Below are 19,393 nucleotides of genomic sequence, written 5' to 3' on the forward strand. Positions count from 1 at the left end.
GAATACAATCTGTGTCATTTTGCACTCTACCTTGCACAGTGATTAGTTCTTGATGAGATGTTACACACATATTTATTAAAGGAATATATCAAATTCAATTCCAGGATACTTTATCTTTCAAAACAATGTGTCTCCTGAGAGTAAAGGATAGCACATGGATAACACAATCTTTAGATAACTTACTCATGCATAGACAATAGCTTATGCTAAATTGTAGTATTCATGTGTGAGGTTTTTTTAGTAGTCAAACAGCAGAGTTATATTCAGGGTCTACTCCCTGGGTCCAGACTGCTAGAGACACATTTTTCAGTTCTTTCTCAGATTGGTTAGCTTATCTGAAATGTCTACGAAATATACTATTATTCTTCAGATATGGCAACAATGATTTCCAGTATGGTATATTTGCTGGATGATGTAATTATTCTGTCTAAAACAGGGCTTTACATGCAAATTGAGAGTTTAATAAACTAAAAAAGAATCATTGCATGAACAATATATAATCATAAATTGTATCTGTCCTTTGTTGTTTAGAGTCTTTTCTACTCAGAGTATTCATTTTTCAAGAGTCTGTAAGGAATGCCTATATCATATGAAGACATAGATTACCAAGAGTCTCATTTTTGAAGCCAGTAAATCTGCAAAGAAAGCATCTTATAGTTCTTCAGTGGTTCTGTATATGTTCTCCTAATTATTTAATGTACAAATCAGAAAAAAATACATGTTACCTAAGTAGAATAAATGAATCATGTGCTAAGCTTTATAAAATAGAGAGTTACTGGAACATGTACCACTTGCAATTTCTTTCAAAGCTACAAAGCTCATAGCAGTATTTAGTAAGCAATCTCCCAGTAAATGTATAAATTAATATAGTCATGTCATGAAAATGAAGTTTAAGTCTCCTCGTCTGAAAAAGAACTCTGTGGTGTTTTTATTAAATCTGCCATCATAAACATGTGGTCATTTTAATTTGAATGTTAATTATTCAAGGAAAAGATGATACCAAATCTGTTTTTCATTTACACTAACTGAATCTTGAATGGACACTATTAGTGAAACATACTGGAAGCTCAGAGGGTAACATTCATTTAGAGAAGAAAGTCTTATAGGAGAGCACTCCAGGGAATGAGCTAATATGATTAGGAGAAATGCTTTTAAAACAGTACTTTTCAAAGTAGTCCTTGGAGTACTGTGCCTTTCCTCTTCCAAATCCATATCTCTTGGCTTAGTGGTACCAATGAGAGATGTTACCATTTGACCACCCTTCACATCCTAAGGAGGTGATTTTCATTAACAATGGTCCAGCAATGATCATTCAATTCTTTGAACACTTCTTCTATTCTTGGAAAATGGCTGTAAGAAGAGACAAAGAAGCAAAGAGTGGAATAGGGGCTGCAGAGGTGGCTCAGCAGTTAAGAGTTCTTGTCCTTGCAGAAGACTTAGTTCAGTTCCCAGGAGCCACACAAAAATACACAATTATCTCCTACTATAGTTCGAAGAGATGTGAAGCTTTCTTCCAATCACCTTAGGCACCAGACATGCAGGTGGTAGACATATATTCATGCAAGCTAAACAATCATACACATTAAAATAAAATAAAATAAAATACAGTAAATATAAAATGAAAATGAACAATAAAAAATGTATGGTGCAAAGACTACAGGGAAGGTTCTGCTGCAAATCTTTGCAACATTGGGCCTAGCTGCAGCTTAAAGAAAAGAAAAGAGAGGCAGTTTTTAAAATTACCTTCTTGGACACTCTGCAAACATTATTAATATATAATATATTGTTTTCAGAGTCTTCATATAACCTCCACTTTTGCTAGTCAGAGGCCCAGTAAGAAGCAAAAATAAATAAATAAATAAGTAAATAAGTAAATAAATAAAGTACAGAACTATGTAGAATCTGATTAAAGATGAAGAAGATGTCACTATAGTGTAGCAATGTAATCAATGTTATATCCACTAAGGGCATTACCCTTGAAAAATATCATAAGCAAAAATGGCATGGAACAAAATTAAGAGTCTAGATAGTCACCAAAAATTACAGAAGCTTAGTACACAGGATTGGAAATAATTTGAATTAATAAAGAATTGACAGATGCAGAGTTTAGAATTCCAATTGGCTAATATTACTGACCAAGTAATAGCTGTTATCACCTCAGGGAGATGTTTTATTACATGAAAATGTCAAGTAGCGTAAAGATGTCCAGGAGAGAGAGAAAGAGTGAGAGTGAGAGAAAGAGAGAGAGAGAGAGAGAGAGAGAGAGAGAGAGAGAGAGAGAGAGAAGCAAAGCATCAGGAGTCAACTATACTTCACTTTTCCAATTGTGGAAGTAGAATATATATATATTTCATATGAGCACTTGAAGAATCATGTTTTACTCATTTACATAGAAAGGAAGAAAAACTAAACAAATTAAGAAATTCATTAAGGAAGGAGGAAGGGATGGAAAGGAAAGGGAGGAAGGGAGGGAGAGGAATGGGAAGAAGGGAGCACATAAGAAAGGAAGGAAGGAAGGAAAAAGAGAAGAAAGAAAGAAAGAAAAAAGGAAGGAAGGAAGAAAGAAAGAAAGAGAAAAAAGGAAGGAAGAAAAGAAGGAAGGAAGGAAGGAAGGAAAAGAAAGGAGAGAAGGAAGTAAAGTAGGAAGGAAGGAGGGAGGGAGAGAGGGAGGGATGGGATAGGGTAAAAGGGAGAAGAGAAGTAGAGGGAGAGAGGAGAGGAAGGAAGGGAACTAGGAAGGAAGGAAGTAACATGGGGGAGGGTAGTAAAGAAGGAAGGTAGGAAGGAAAGGAGGTAGGAAGAAGAAAGTTAGCAATAGTAAAGCCATCCCTATGGCCATTGAAAACAACCTCTTAAGTAGAAGGAGGTGCTTTCCAGGCAGACCTTTTGAGCTGAGCATGACTCCACATCCTTTCCTGTGGGACTGCTTAAGAGTATCTTGGTTCTTGGTTGGGCATGGGCTTGGAACCTCGAGACTCCAAGGGAGAAATGGCAGGTATTCAGTCACATCCCCAAAACCCAGGATCCTGACATGCAGTCTAGTCTCCATGCACCTACATTGTTCAGTCACGTAGGCCATTACAGCCCCTCCCAAAGTGCACAGGTGGAGGGTGTGACTACAGGCCTCAGGCCCTAGAGAGATTTACATACTAATGAAGGCCAGAGGACAGAGCCAATTAAGCATTCTTCCCTAGACCCTTGCCCTTTCTCCCTCTCTCTTTAATTCAGGTCTGCCCTGAGTTTCGGGGTGGGGGGAAGGGGGATACATCCAGATCCATCTACCATCCGCCATAAAAATAAACCCCTTTGTAACCAAGGACTTTCTTGTGTCATTGAGGCTTGGCGTTGCCCACACCTCCAGCTTCTGGAACCTTAGATTTTCTCCTGTTTGTGGGATCCACAGCATGGAAAGTCTCTGGGACTCCTCTGCAGCCCTTTCCCCACACCTTCCCACAGTTCTTCCCCTTGCAACACACAGAGCAGTGAATCTGGTAGCTACCGTATGATGTGCATGCATAAGCAGAATTAAAAAATACATATATTTTAAACACGTAAAAATATACCAAACAGAGGTCATAAGGATATTTAAACTCTTTATTAGAAAAGGTTTCCTGACCAAAGCATATTGTTATGCAATGGTGCAGGAAAGGAAAAACCACACACATATATGGTTGGCTGTCCCCCCAAATCATCCATTGGTGAAGCATATTCAAAGATGGAAGGTAAATATAAGTTAACAGTTGACCAGATGGAAAAAGTTTAAAACATTTATGAAGAAAATGTGGAATAGACAAAATAGGGTTATAGAAAGCATTACTAATACGTGATGGCAAGATGCTGATTTTATTTTAACAAAATGTTTTATAAATACATATATAGCATTTCCATATCTCTATCTAATTCCCTATGTCTATATCTATCTATATCTATATATCTACATATCTGTATCTATATCTATATATGGAAAAATTTACTAAATTATGTTACTGAGCAATTGGGCATTTGTCACAATGGATGTATCTATTGTTTATACTTGACATATGTGCCTTAAATAGATATTAAATTTGTAAGATAAAGAGTGCCACATGGTAGACATCTTTTAAAATTTAAAATACTTATGAGTAAAAAGTGGAGTACTCAAAATAGGATATAGAAAGCATTTACTATCTCCTATTTACTGTTTACAATTTAATATGACAGAACACTTTTACTCTGGAAACTTAGGTTGGGCAGGGAGTTGAATCAAGGGAAATTCTAAGGAGAGTTGGCTTTTTGGGTGAGAAATTTATTAGAGAAGTTGTCAATGACATGGAAAGCTATACAGATTGCCATGAGTTAACCTGTTTGCAATAGAGTATCTCAAACTGATATCAATTTATGTACCTACTCTGGAGGAGTGACTGGGTTTCTGTAACACCTTCTTACTTCCCATGAGCACACAGTGTATAGCAAGAGTTCCTTCTTTCAATATACAAATAAACAAAAAACATGTAATTTTTTAGATTAACGTATCTTAAAATAATTCTTTAAATGCTTCATTAATTTGATAATATTGCATCAAAAAGAAATGAATCTCTAGTAAAAATTTCTAATCCAAATCATGTAACCACAGCAATTATTCTATAGAATTATTATTTAACTGGCGATGTACACACAGGAAAAAAGCTATGATTTTTGTTTTACTGAATTGTGCACAAGATTCTATGCCATAGATTTTATTTTGACTGAATTCATATTGTTTTAGTGCACTAGAAATAGTGTTTATAAAATTTGCTAAATGCAGGTTATTTTTATAAGGTAAGAAGTATTCTGACTTATTTTACAATGAAAATTGAACATTCTAAAAATTATTAGGCCTTATTTTCCTTGGGGCCATTGTTGGAGGGAGAAGAACAAAAGTTGAGTTTAACATTTATATATATGAAGAACTATTGACCTTCAGTTAATCCTATTAAAAATTTAAAGACAATCTTCTTCAAATGAGTGGTTCTGGAAAGATTCTTGTTTTAATAGAATGATACTATCTAAATTAAAATGCATTTATGTGTGCAAGAATAAGGTCACAGGCATTTCTACTCCACATATAATCCAGAATCATGAATAAAATACCATTATTAAATCATAATCATTACAGTTTTCGATTTTATTTTGTGTCTGTATTTGAGGCTTCAGTTCTTTTATAATTAGTGAATACCACATAGCCAAAGTGTTTCAACTCATCTAAGTAAATATAGTTACTTAGAAATCACCTGTATACATAAATTTTAAGATTATATTTACAGAACTGCTTTAGACCTCATTAAAAAAAAATCTAGCAAAGTGCATGGAAAGAGTTATAGTGTAATATTTACATAATTGTCTTAGAAGACACCCATGCTAAGCACCTATTTCCCATAAAATTCTCATGAACAATAACATCATCAAATCCCAGAAGTACATTGTTGATTTGATTAAGTATAAATAGTTCCACCAAATAATATCCAGATTGGCTGCATATTTGATACATTCCAGTGAATGAATTCTGTCTTAATGTGTATAAATATAAAATGCAAGGCCCATTGAAAAATGATGAATGATTAGATGATGTTTTCTTTATTCCTTCTTGTGTGTGCCATGGAATGAAGAGGAATGACGTCATCAAGTACAACACAGAAGGAAGAGAGTACAAACAAAATTTGATTCATTGATTGGCCATTGGTTTCCTTATTCATTTTATCCCATAGCAATAACACTTGTTCTGGTGTGTGTTAAAACCTGCCATTAAATATGTGGTTAAAATAAGTCATATGAATTGTAAAGAAATTTAGATGTTAATGAGAACAAAAGGAGGAGATTACATTTTTATTTTATCTTTTATTGAAAATAGATCTCTATTCTGACATAATACATCCTGATCACAGTTCCCCTCCCTCTCCTCCTCCTAGTTCCTACTCATCTCCTCTCATATCCAGATCCACTGTATTTCTGTCTTTTATTAGAAAAGAACAGCCTTCTAAGAAGATAACAACAAAAGATAACAAAAGAAAATATATTAAGATTTAAAAACTTATTGAAGTTGGACAAGAGAAATCATCAGAAGGAAAGGATTCCAAAAGAAGGCACAATGATCAGAAATCCACTCATTTACACACTCTGGAATCCCATAAAAACTAAACTCCATGCTATAATATATATGCAGAGAATCTATTATAGACCCATGTAGCCCCATGTTTGCTGACTCATTCTCTGTGAGTTCCTAAGAGCTTTGCTTAATTTCCTTTAAAGGGCCTTGTTCTCTTTTTTCCTGCATGCCCTGTGACTCCTATACTCTTTCTTCATCCAGAAATAGGAAACCACTTCCTGGCAAAATATCAAATAAACAAGGAACTCAAGCAGGTAGGAAGCTGGAGGCAGGGGCTAATACAGAGGCTGTGGAACAGTGCTGGTTATTGGTTTGCTGCTTATGGCTTGCTCAGTCAAAGTTCCAACGTTCTTTAACAATCTTCCTTAAAGCAATATGGTCAGGTCTGTCACAGTGATATCCTACTCCTGAGCCAATTTCTATCCTAGCTAGGGTTAAAATTGCTGTAATAAAACATCATAACAGACAGTAAATTAGGGAGAAAATAGTTTATTTGGTTTACATTTCTGTATGGTTGTTCATCATTATGAGAACCCTGACAGAAACTCTAGCAGGTCATGAACGTAGATGTGTGTGTGTGTGTGTGTGGGGGGGTGATACATTTTCATGGGGTCGGGATGAGAGGTGGGTGCTGCTTACTGGCTTTCCCTTTATGGCTTGCTCGATCTGCACTTCCATAGAAGCCAGGAGCACCAGCCAGGGGATGGTACCACACATAACAGGCTAGGCCCTGTTCCATCAATTAGCTATTAAGAGAATGCCCTATAGACTTGCCTGATCATGGAAATGTTTTTTTGTTTATTTAGGTTCCCACTCTCAGATGACTTTAGCTTGTGTCACATTGACATAGAACTATCCAGCACAATAAGCAAAATTATAACAATTAGAGGTTCCAGACATATACTGGCTGGTTTTGTGTCAACTTGACACAAGTTAAAGTAGCCAGTGAAGAAGAGTCTCAGTTGGGAAAATGTCTTCATGTGATCCATCTGTAAATAGATCCATCACTTTAAAATAGTGATCAATATGGAATGGCCCAGTTCACGGTGGGTGGTGCCATCTCTGGGCTGGTAGTGTTGGGTTTTTTAAGTATTCAGGCTAAACAAGCCAGTAAGCAGTACCCTTCCATGACCTCTGCATCAGTTCCTGGTTCCAGGTTCCAGTCCTGTCCTAACTTTCTTTGGTGACGAATAGGAATATGGAAATTTAAGCTACATAACCCCTTATCCTTCCCGACTTGCTGTTTGCTCATGGTGTTTTCTTGCAACAATAAGACAAGAGGGAATGAATTCTTCTGACCTTTGTTGTGGATGACTAACTTCTGAGTGCTGATGCTATTATCATCTTCATCAGATTAGATGTGATTACCAGAGTCCCACTTTTGCCAGAATGATCCTGTGTAGTAGAAGAAGGGTTGAGAGACATGTTAAGGGCACACAGCAGAGATTTCATTTACTCCCCAATTCTTCTCCTTTCCTTATAGTTGCATGCAGCACTGACCCATTGGCATGTAATGTGTACCAGAGTAGATTAACTAGAACATGGGAGCTTAACTGACACTTGAACAGCAGAATAAATACAGAACCTGTGACTTGGGGTCTGTAGGCCATATTTTTTCCTGGGTTAACAATGAATATGACTTAACACAAATTCTCAAACTTAATTAACCTAAAACATTACAACATTAAGTTGCAGGGATCTCTAGTATGCACATTGTAGTTGACAATAACAACTTGATGCTGCAATGTTAAACAAACTCCAATCATTAGTGGGAACTCATAGTTGACACGGAGCAGAATCTTTCCATGATGCAATTCTTCTGGAGTCACCTACATCTCTGTATACTCATCACTCATGCACCAATAATCGGGCTAATAAAGTCATTCACCAAGTTACCTTGACTGCAATCATTCCTTTGTCTGCCATTGATATCCTAACTGTAGTAAAAAAAAGTATTTATTACTCTCTTCAAAGAAAAGTAAAAGCAAAGACATTCAGGAAGTTAAGAGGCAGGAAGCAGAGAGACAAGAGTACAAAGAAGAGCTAGATAAAAGACAATCATAAAAATGTGAAAATGAGGAAAAAATAAAGATGATAAAGTTGCTCAAAATGTAGAAGCTTCCTAAATACATATATGCATCCATATACAAAGGAGTTTAAATGGAATTATTCAACATCATGATAAGAGGTCTCCTATTAGACTTCATGGGCAAACATGTAAAAAGCCCAATGCCAGGAATCCAGGAATGGGTTACCTCTATTGGAGTCATTAGTCAGTAGACTTTCAAAGACCATGAAGTTGTGAATTCTCAGTCCTAAATGGATTATATGTCTACCTCACCAGGCTCAAGAATCATTGCTGAAGAGAAGCACGGGGAGGGATTATGTCCAACTCTTAGATAAAGAGCTATTGGTGTTTGATAACTGCTGGGAGGAGGAGAGTCAGTTACTCTAGCGACGTGTCACCTAATAGGAAGACACAGTTCCAGTGGATAGTCACAAATCTAAGAGTAAACACATAGGCAGCACAAATCTTACTTGATATTGTTTACCAGAACCTACACAAATTTGATTAGTAAGGATCTGGGAAGAGTTAGGAGAGGCAGGTGAGTGTGATCAAAACGTATGGTATTGCATTCTCAGAGAGCTAATAAAAATGAGAAAAATGAATTTGAGAAATAAAAACGATAGTATACTAAACTCTTGGAGAATGACATTATTCAAGTAATTCTTATTATACTATAGTGTTACAATGTCTGAAATGTATGATTAGTTAATTCATTGTTACATTCCACTTGCAACATGAACTTTTATCACTGCTTTGTAATTGTAAGAAAAATCTGCATAAACCAGGTCTAATAATACTACTGTTTCAGATCTCTACTGTGAAACTTGGAAGAATATTGCAATGAAAATAGAAGGCTCATAATAATCATAATATAATTGTATCATATGATATTATTATATTCAACATATATTATTCATTATATATTATATTCATCATATAATATATTTATATAATATAATATTATATTCATCATATATTATATATAATTAAATTTAAATTAAAATAAACTATTTTAAAATAAATATATTATATTCATTTAAAAATAGTTTATTTTAATTTAAATTTAATTTTATTGTTTTAAATTATGTATATATGAGTGTCTGAATATGGGATTTTGCATCAATGAGATGCCTGTCCTTGAAGAGTGTTGCTTGCATTCCTTGTATCTGGGGTAATAGATGCTGTCAGCTACTGGTCATAGGTGCTTGGATCCAAACTTGAATTTTCTACAAGAAGAATGCCTATTTTTAACCACAGAACCATTTCTGTATGTTTGTTAAGATTCCAAGTATGCCAGTTGGCTCACAGTATATTATTTAGTTCAAAATCACCTTAAACTTCTGATCCTCCTGTTACTACCTTCTTAGTGATAAAATTACAGATTGGTAGCATCTTACCTGGTTTATCTCATAGTAGAGATTTAACTAATGACTTCCTACATGCTAGGCAAGTATTCTACAATTAAACTACATCCAACTCTGATTCTTTATTTTCAAGTGAAAAAATCTAGACAAATGTGGGCAAACTTTGGATTTCTCCTTCAAATGATGACTCAAACCAAATAGTTTTGTGTGAGCACAGAAGAGTAAAACTTACCCTAAAATTATAATAATTTTTTTATGGTTTCAAACATATTTTCACATTTTATTTTATAATATGAGCCACTAACAGATGTTGGCATCATGTATTTCAGCTCTCACAAGGCTGTCTCTTTTCACTCGCAGATTACAGCCTTTGGTAGATTGTTATAAAAAATAAATACATCACAAAGGGGTAAATGTTATCCAAAATTAGTTAAGTACAAGGAGGATAATTGTCCAGGGAAGAAGTTCTTTACAATCTTTAGTGAACATTATTAGAAGAGGAATTACGAAAAAGTAATAGAATATTATACTGCATAAAAATATCTTAAAATCATGTGTTTATAGAAACAATAAATCTCTAAGTAATAACAATAGCGAGTGTACTGAAAGATTGCTATGAGTGTATTTTCTGTTCCTTCTTTACAAAGAACATAGTTCATGACTAAATGTGTGAGAATGATTCTCCATTCTGCTATGTATGCATTTATCAAATCATAGACACAGTTTATTTGCCCCTTTATGGATGAGTTTTAGAGGCATAAGAAATAAAAAAAACAAAATGCCTTGTTGTTTTAGTTCCTAGTTTTAAGTTACAATGATATTTACATCCTTTTCAATGTTTCTAAGGGAAGATACTGCAATCTTCCTGAGAGGATTTTCTTTCCACCTTTAGAGTTCTTTCCCCACTATCAATTTCATGATACCTTAAATTCCATTTTCCGTAGGATTTTCAGTTAGGTGGCATACACTGAGGATGTGTGATTAGAGACTTTCTCAGGGGCTTACCTTATGTTCTGCGATGAATGTGACTCTCCACCATACTGATCCCCCTACCTGCAGAATTTCCCCTAATTCATTTGCTGAAGAAGCTGGATTTATCAGAGAAAATATAACAGTAAGTTCTTTTCAAATGAAGCAAGGGTTATTTCTTTCATTCTTGGTCACCAAAGCTGTGCATCTAAGGTTAAAACTTATTTCGATGGCTTCTCTGGATTATCTATCTTCAGGGTGTACTGTTTCACAATTCCCCTTAATTTTCTTAAATATAAAGCAAGTATCGACAAAGGAGTCATCTTCCTTCCATTTACATTTTCATGCCTAATCTGTTCAGATTTTTTTTTAAGTTGGAAATTTATTTCTGGATATATTACAAAGGTTTCTAATGTATTACTTCCATTTTTTTCATTCATAAATACAGAAGGTAGATAATAGATAAGGTGCTAGGAACACAGTACCAGTGGGAGTAAACTTACAACAAGGAATTGAAAGGAGGTTTAGCAGTTATTTCACCCCTGAGGTCAATGATAGAGTGGTAAGATTATAGGTTCTCAGTGGGAGTAAAAATCATATAAAAATTTAGGACTGAAATATAAAGCGCCACTCACTGTCTCACCAATGTGATCATTCCTGGAATATGTAGTAAAAATGAGAATTCCCAAAACCCCAGAGCAAAGCCACTTACCTTTAGGTGTAGATCAGAGAATAAAATTAAGTATTAGTCTAGTCGATATTGCATAGAACCAAGAATAAGCCAACCATATAATTTTAGTTAGGATGAGTAGAGAAAATAATGCTCTAACAAAATTGTAGGAAAACTGGCGGTTACGTAGATAAAAGACCAATAGATCAATATATCAAACAGTATAATTATCTGCTGAATATTGAATATGGACTAGCCATGAAACTCCATTTATTTAAATGTAAATAGAACTTGATTTTTAAGGTTAAAGCATAACCTGAAACTTAAAATAATTAAAGTCAGAAATGTTGTATTTTATTATAAACAGCAGACTATGAAGCAATAGAGTAATATGTAAGGAAAAAGTGATGAATAATATAGAAATTTCTTTCCATTTTATTATTTCATATATATATATATGTGTGTGTGTGTGTGTGTGTGTGTGTGTACTAATATAGTAATCAAATTTGAATATAAATATTTTAACAGAACAAAATAATTCAAATTCATATAAAAAATAAACAGAAAAAAATAATGAAACAACTAAGAAATAAAGTATATTACTAAATACCAAAGCATTATATAGAGCTACAGTTATTAAACTTTTGGTATACCTGTAAAAATGATGAATGGGATACATTAATAAAATTTAATACAACTTACAATAATAGGTGTATTATTAAACTTTTAAAATAATGTCTCTTTATCATTTTTAAGTATTTAGAAAGAGTTTTTCGGTAGCTTGGTTTTAAATAAATCACATATAATGAAGTATTTCCTTGGCATCAAAACATAAGCCTGTTTCTAATATTAATCTAGGATTCATTAAATAAATATTTAATACAAATGTTTAGATGTACTCTTTAAATTAAATACTGTAGGTCAGCTTTGTTTAAGTAACACATTCATTTGGAGCTATACTAAAATTCAATCCTTACTCTCCAGGTTTAGAGACTTTTTTTTTTCTAACGGTAACACAGGATAGAATTCCCGGGGAGAAAGCAGAAATGATAAGGGGATTGGTAGACATTTAAAAGGGATGATGGTGAAAGGTGTGGATGTGGGTGTTCTTTATGTCCAGGAATACATGGCCCTGGGATTCAGTCTCAAATGTGCATTTTTTCTTCTCATGCTTTAGCAGAATCAATCATGACGTCTTTTGTACATTGTAGCCTATAAGCGTCATGACTGTTTTGAACAGAGTGAATGTAACTTTTATTCTTGATCTTCGACATTGCATATTGCATACGTTATTATTATGACGCTCCGTGAAGGAACTGCACTTTAATTTCATGTTTCCAAGAGTAGTCAGTTGCCCACTTTTTTCTGTCAATGTGGACTGAAAAATAAATGGAAACGCAAAAATCTGTAAAGCTTAGGTCTGATACATCTTACCTCAAACTCTTGATAGGAAAACAATCTGAAAACATTTCTATGTTTTTCCTAACAAGAAGTGGAAAGTGCTCAATGGGTCGATATGGTTTTATTATCAGCTTGGTAGGATCCCGAATAATCACAGAAACAATTCTATCTGCAAGACAGTGAGACTCTGTGTTTTAAGTTAACAAAGGTGGAAGAGTTTGATTTTTTTTTCCTAAACTCGGTAAAAGATTTCAGGCTGAGTTCCCTACTGGTGTTCATCTGATTATTCCAGAGAAACCCTGGCTTCTCTTTGGCTTAATATTCAAGTTATCAGTTTAGTTATCAGTATTAGGACAATAGAAAAGGTAATGCCACAGTGATTTAATTTACATGGGATAGAAGTAGATTTTTACATTCGTATGTCCACACACTGTGTCCAAAACTGACATCATTTTCCACTGTCAGAGAGCCAGGCTCCGTGCTGTCCAGCTCTGGAGTTGGTTTTAAACAACAGCAGATGCTCCTGCTTTCATTGTCGGCAACTGAGACGCTAAGGCAAAACAGAATTGGAAAAAAATAAAAAAAGGACCGCAGCCTTACTTTTTTAGGTTTCCTAGACTTGATCACACTCTGCTTCTTACAATTTCTTGACTGACTAAATTTAGTTATGAGGCCATATGTGTAAAGTCCAACTAATAGCCATCATGAAGATCCCAAGAAAACATTGTGATGCCCAGCAAGGTAACATGGATTCTACTATTTCAAAGTGACGCTGCCGTATTTGCAGGAACTTAACACACAGATCCTCTTCCTCAGCCTGACAACCACATTGCTTTACAATTTCTTCTACAGAAAAAAAAAAACAACTTTCTTTTTATTTCATTATTTATTTATTTATTTATTTATTTATTTATTTATTTATTTATACACCAGATTTTATCCCTGCTCCAGTCCACCCTCCAACTGTTCCATATCCCATACTTGCTCCCTGCTCTCTGTCTCCACGAGGAAGTCCTCATCCCCCCACCTCCCACCCTACCTGACTTCTAAACTCCCTGGGGCCTCCTGTCTCTTGAGGGTTAGGTGCACTTCTCGAACTGAACCCAGACATTGCAATCCTCTGCTGTATGTGTGTTGGGAGCCTTATATCAGCTGGTGTATACTGCCTGGCTGGTGGTCCAGTTGTTTGTGAGCTCTCCGGGGACCAGATTAATCCAGAATGCTGGTCCTCCACAGGGTTGCCATCCTCAGCTTCTTACAGCCTTTCCTTAACTCAACCACAGGATTCAGCAGCTTCTGTTCATTGGTTGGGTACAAATATCTGCATCCGGTTCTTTCAGCTGCCTGTGGGGTCTTTTGGAGGGCAGCCATGATAGGTCCCTTTTTGTGAGCGCTCCATAGCCTCAGTAACAGTGTCAGGCCTTGGGACCTCAACTTGAGCTGGATCCCACTTTGAGCCTGTCATTGGACCTTCTTTTCCTCAGGCTCCTCTTCATTTTCATCCCTGTAGTTCTTTCAGACAAGAAAAATTGTGGGTCAGAGTTTTGACTGTGGAATGGCAAGCATCTCCCTTTACTATCTGAAATTAATCTTATTGGAATCTGTTAATCTAGTTCCCAACTCTTTGTTTTCATGTAATAGAAACACAATTTTAATGTGCCTAATGCCAAAAGTGAGGTTTATAATGGACATTTCATTTATAATGAGTATATCTTATAAGCTGGAGCATCTCAGTTTCTAGGTGACCCTGGAAAAGGAGATGACTAAGACATACTTCTGTAGGCCCCTTTCTGTTTTTCTTAGATACACTACTTCTCAATTTTTTCCTGTTCTCTCTGTTTCTATCTCACATCTCATTTCTTTCCTCTGCCTTTTCCTCTTCTATTTCTTTTTCTCCTCTTACTTTTCCTGTTAATAATAAATCTCCCCTTCTCTTAAATGTCAGATTAATAATAGTAGCCCCATATCTTTCATGTTTACTTTAGTGTGGTGGTTTAAATGAGAATGGCCCCCACGGACCAATGGATATGAATTTTCATCCCCAGTGGTTGGACTTATCTGTGAAGAGTTGGGATGTACAGACTTATTTGAGGAAGTTTGTCGCTGGAAAAATGAGACGAGCTTTACTTTCTCTTGTAAGTTTGGACTTTTGCTGAAATCACTCAAAATATTGGAACTTCTTAGCATCCATAATCTTGTAAATCAGTTCTTTTTTTTCCACATGAGAGAGGTTTATTTCGGGGAAAGTAGGCAAAGGAGGCGATGGAGACAAAGGAAGAAAAGAGAGAAAAGAAAGCCAACCAGTTCTTTTTAATAAATAACTATAACTATGTATATAACATCATATATATATATATATATATATTGGATATACAAACATATAGATTGATTGATAGAAACACACACACGCGCGCGCACACACACACACACACACACACACACACACACAGGGTTTTTCAGGGTTTTACTTACTGGAGATTTCCAAGTAATACAGGAAAGCACATCCAAGGGTTGAGGATTACAGCTTCTCCATTAAGCCTGTCCCAAGGAAAACTAGTCTCTATTCTTATGAAAGTTCATCCTGTTCAGTGTATATTCTCATGGAAATTGAGATAATTTTAACATCATCTCTACCTTAAGAGATCAACCAGTAAGATAACGTGATAAACTCACACCAATTGCTAGACCGCTTCTTAATGAAGAATTATTAATGATTATGTTACTATGATTAATGGCTTATGTTTCAGAAAAATCCCAGTTAAATCAGTTGTTTTGGTTAGTTTCTTTTATTCTTGCCATTCTCAAAGCATGTCTTTAATGGGTAATTGAAAACCGTTCACTTCCTCAGACTTTGTTTTAGAATCTGGGAAGAGCAAGCCTGGAATTCTATTACCAAATGCCAAAGAGAACACAGTCATTTTTCCTTGGTATAGCAGTCATGGTCCCAGGCCCCACTAGATACTGGAATGTTTGTTTTCTTACCCATGATGATCTGAATTCACCTTAGGAAAATGAAATATGTTAGGTGGTAGCTGTTGTAATTTGCTTCCTGCCACTGTTATAAACACAACGATCCAAACAAATTGGAAGAAAAGTTTATTTTATCTAATATTTCTTTATCATAATCTAGTACTGAGGGAAATCAGAACAGGAACTCAAAGTCAGAACTTAGGCAGGATCTTGAAGCTGAAACATTAAAGTAAGTGCTGACTTGCTTCTCAATCTCTGTCTTTCCTCTCCCTTCTGTCTTTCTTATAACCCTTGTGCCTAGTACCACAACCTTGTGATGGTACCTCAGTAGATTGGTGATTGGTCCTTTCTGCATCAATCAAGATATATATATGTGTGTATATATATATATATATATATATATATATATATATATATATATATATTTGTGTGTGTGTGCGTGTATGTCTCATAGACATACCTTCAGACTAATATGACCTAAAAAACCCCTCAGTTGTGGTTCCTTCCTAACGCATGATTCTAAGTTGTGTTGAGTTAACAAAAAATTAGTGAGGATAGTAGCATGTCTATATTCATTAAAAAGCCTGAAGGGAAAGCTAGGACCATGGTAATATAGTTACTCTCCCTCCTGAGAGAAAATTACAGGCTTGGATCTTCTTTTCCTTTGTTAATATTAAAATACCATTTTCTAAGGAAACATTGGGATTTTGTGTTTACTTGAATAATTAAATACTTGGCATCACTTATGAAAGCAATAGCAACAGTGTTAAAGATGTAGCACTCTTTGTTCTAAGAGGTGTTACTCTTGTTTCAAGAAAGTTGTTTGCTCAGAGGCAGAGTATATTCCCACAAGACAGACAATCCCTGTAGTGTAGGAAATACTAAAATCTGAGTATAAAATAGCAAACAACAAGTAACAAAATCAATTTCATGGATTTATAATATCCATATAGGAAGCACTATGGTTCTGTGAAGAAATTTCTGCTAGGAATGGAGCCTGACAAATTTCAAATAATGCCTTTAGTGTTTCTTAAAAGGTTGTATCTCCTTCAGCTTTACATGAGTTTATTGTAGAGGAACATATAGTTATTTTAGCTATTTTCTGTTAAAGTTGACTAAGAGTATTGTAGTAACTAAGCTCTTCAGCACAGATCCCAAAAGATAAAACATAGTAGGAAAGAATTGAAGAGAAAGATGTCATGCTAACTTTGTTGTATGACTTTTGATCGATAGATCAAGAGGAAAGGCTAACAAAGCCACAAAATCACCCTTTATGAAAACCACATTAAACAGGCTTTTGTAAAGATATTCCCTCTAACAAAGAAGAAATAAGCCTGGTTGTAGACAAAGTGAATATTGGGGTCCAAAGAAAATTACCAAATATCTAAACTACTCATTTAAGGGTCTGAAAAGACTATTGAAAGTGGGTGATTGTGGAAAAAGAAAAAATAGTAATTTGTAGCCTGTGATGGCGGTGAATAGCTGATGACTGCAATTCCATCAAGACTTTGCAGGGCAGTTGCTCACTGTAAACACAATCAAGAGCTACACAGGAAGTGACATGACAAATTTTATCTCAACAATACAAGCAGGTTCTAAGTACAGGGTTTGTTGTTTGTCTCAGCAGGGGAACAGAGTTGAACATAGTTCTGCCAAGCCTCACTCATTATTGTGACGGCCACTCTGTTGAGATTAATCTAAATGCCATTTTTTAACAGATCCTGTTCTTCCAGTAAAGGGTTTGCTATTTATTTCCTGGAACCAAGAACTGTCTTGTTTGGTTGGTTGCTTTGTTTGTTTTTTTTTCCTGTAACTGGCATATAGGCAATCAGATACACAATGACATTTTATTCCAATCACACTTAGGTTTATTACGATTATAAAAAATATTTTTTTTGTTTTTACATAATACAGGGATATGTATGCATACATAATTTGTAGCTGATTTATGTAACCATATGTATGTGTCTCCTGGTTTCCTGGGAGGAATATTATCTCATATCGGGCTTTCAGTGAAATTCTCCTTTTCCTCGCTATAATTCAAAACGTGGGAATCACAGTCACAAAGGATCCTTAATGGCTGGGTCCCAGGAAGGTATTGTAGGTATGAAGCCAAATAAATCTCCTATCTTTAACTTCCTAGAGTTTCAGGTATTTGAAAGACAAAAATGGAAGGAAAGGTGTAAAAAATAGTGTCCCAGTGGTGCCTGTTGTGGAAAGCTTGGCTGGAGGTTTTGGTAGCAATAAGATAAGGATAGTATGTAACAAGTGTGGTAGGATTAGGAAAATAACTACTAATGATTCCATTTTCTAACCTAGTGTCTGTCACACGTCATCCTTCATAAGTATAACGATGAAATACACTTGGCTAAAACAAGAGCCTCCTGGTAGATTCCTGTGTCCACATTGTTCCATTAGGCATAAGGTACTTAACACTTTGGCACCTGAAGTTCTTCATCTGTAATTTGAGGAGCTATGAAAGATTAAGCATGACATAGTTTCCTTTGGTCTGAAGTCTTAGAGACCTAACAGTAAGAGTGATGTCTATTACCCTGTTTTATTCTCAGACATACACAGCATGTTGCTTCATCATTCACTGGCTCCCTAAACAGATAAGAAATAGAAAAAAATAGCCTTTCCCATTTGGCAAGATGTTATCTGGTGTTTAATAATTACTTAGACATGATATAGAAGTGTAATGTGTCATACTTTGCCCGTTAGGAAAAGTGGATCTGTTAACAGGAGAACTATTGCTAACATAAAGGCTTCTACAAAAGAGTTTGCTTTATGCATGCTGTGGTTGTTTGAGTAAGAATCATCCCCATAGGCTCATTTATTTAAATGATTGGTCATCAGAGTATGACATTAAAGAAAGAGATTAGAGCAGGCCCTAATTAAGTGTGTTTCTTTAGAAGACTTGTCTTGGTCATGGTATCTTTACACAGCACCAGAATGCCAACTAAACACTGAACTAGCTTGTTTCATACTCAAGATTTTCTATCAAGACTTTCCACATTCTTGGCAATCACTTAAGAAGGAAATGAAGTTTATAGTTTCATATCCCTTGTGACATATAAAGAGGCAAAGAGGTTCTCAATGTTAGAAAGTTTAAGTGGTTTAATACAGCAGTAATGATGTGCAATGACCTCTCTAGTGACTACATCTATGGACTTTCAATATTCAGACCTGTTCATCCCAGGAGTTTTAGAGTGCTATGACCTGACCTAGAAACCCACTTCGTTACTTACCAGACATGATACTATAGATGCACTAATTATGCATGTTGCTATACAGATGGGATGTCTAATATTCCAGAATATCCCAATGTTGTTTAATGCTTTAGTGTGATTGGGTGAATAAAGTGCTGAGTGCTTGACTCAACATGCTCACTGATCAATAAATATTTGCTTGAGCTACAATTAATATGAAACACCAACCAGTACTGTGGCATTCAGTAAGGAGTAAGTGAGTAATCATTTGGCACACACACACACACACATACACACACACACACACACACACACACACACAAACACACACAGAGAAGAAATTTAAGTGGCAAATAAGTTAGGCTTGGGATTAACTATTTCATACTGAACCACTTGTAAGTATCATATGTATAATGAGAAAGCTATTTTAATTAGTGGTACATATTGAGTCACCATTTAATATGAACAAGAGCCATGACATATGTCACTACAACTGGTAACTTTAAAGAGGTGAAAATACAAGTAGGCTATAATGATCTTAACTGAATATATGGAGACTATCATAGAATAAGATACAAATGTTTCCTTTTTTCTGTTATTTTCTATTATTTTCCTTTAAGT

This window comes from Grammomys surdaster, unplaced genomic scaffold (assembly GCF_004785775.1).
Source record: "Grammomys surdaster isolate TR1022 unplaced genomic scaffold, NIH_TR_1.0 126271, whole genome shotgun sequence".
NCBI classification, from domain to species: domain Eukaryota; kingdom Metazoa; phylum Chordata; class Mammalia; order Rodentia; family Muridae; genus Grammomys; species Grammomys surdaster.